A 1,174-nucleotide genomic window follows, 5' to 3' on the forward strand; every position below is an offset into this window, starting at 1 on the left:
TTTTTTAACAACATGCATGTATTTATGCATCAGAAAAGCACCAAGATATTAGTACTTTGTTGGGAATGCATACATATTTATAGCAGTATTAAAGCTATGTCTTGATACACACGGCAGTCAGTTTAGGATGAAATACACTTAAATGACCTTTTCTGATCTTGTCTCTAGGCTTTAGGTGAGCTCTGTGAAACCAAGTTTGGAAAGACACACCCTGTGTGCAATTTGGTAAGCGCCACCCCGATGGGCTTGCATATTTTCAGTGAACACATAGCATAGAAGAGATTCCTTAAGTAATGGTATCTGAAAAATATCTCTTGAGGGACGTGAGATGTGGATATGAGTCATCCATGTGGGTGACTCTCAACTGTTACATTGTTGTCACATGCATTATTTCCTGGGCTGACATTATTTACTTTCTTTTGTGATTTTTTAGGGGGGTAAGTATTGTGTAGCTAGAATAACACATCCTATTAGAAACATTTCCTTGAGTCCTTTGAACAATGGTTCTTTTGAATGATATCAAAGTATATCTTGAAACACACAAATGAGAAGGATATCTTGTAGGGACTTCCCTGGGGGTCCAGTGGTTAAGAATCCTCCTGTCAATGCAGGGACACAGGTTCAACCCCTGGTTGGGGAACTAGGATCCCACATGCCATGGGGTCAAAACAAACAAAAGAAATGGTGTCTTGTAAACATGTAGAGGGTTTTCCTCCATCTGAAATGAGAAAAAATGGATTGGGATCCTAACATATCTGTGACCCTTGTGTTTTCGGAGGTCACATGCCAGCCATTTTGCCAGTGGCTAAGAACCACTGAACAGGCTGGCTGCTTGGAACTCCATTTGTCTCTAGTTTACCTCCCTTGCTGATTTCGTGGCCTCTTGTTTTCCTTCTAGGTTGCTTCTTTGCCGTTGTGGTTGCCTAAGTCTTTAAGCCCTGGCTCTGGGCGGGAGCTGCAGAGACTCTCATACTTGGGGGCTTTCTTCAGCTTCTCCGTCTTTGCAGAAGATGATGTAAGTACAGCAGCCTTTTGCACCTTGCTGCTCTTATGTTCAGATTCCTTCCCAAATGTATATCATACGTGGATTGGATTTCTGCTTTCTCTTTGCAGGCGAAAGTGGTGGAAAAATATTTCTCAGGGCCCGCCATTACCCTGGAAAACACTCGAGTGG

General features: G+C 42.5%; 1 long non-coding RNA gene across 1 annotated transcript; it reads left to right on the top strand.

Annotated features, from left to right (window-relative positions):
* The first annotated feature begins 13 nt into the window (after positions 1–13).
* On the top strand, positions 14–1,174 carry LOC105002545. The gene is made up of 3 exons (XR_826978.1): positions 14–225; positions 899–1,015; positions 1,114–1,174. It is a non-coding gene; the product is annotated as an uncharacterized LOC105002545 (long non-coding RNA).

The sequence above is a fragment of the Bison bison genome, unplaced genomic scaffold, assembly GCF_000754665.1.
Source record: "Bison bison bison isolate TAMUID 2011002044 unplaced genomic scaffold, Bison_UMD1.0 scf7180017610014, whole genome shotgun sequence".
Taxonomy (NCBI): domain Eukaryota; kingdom Metazoa; phylum Chordata; class Mammalia; order Artiodactyla; family Bovidae; genus Bison; species Bison bison.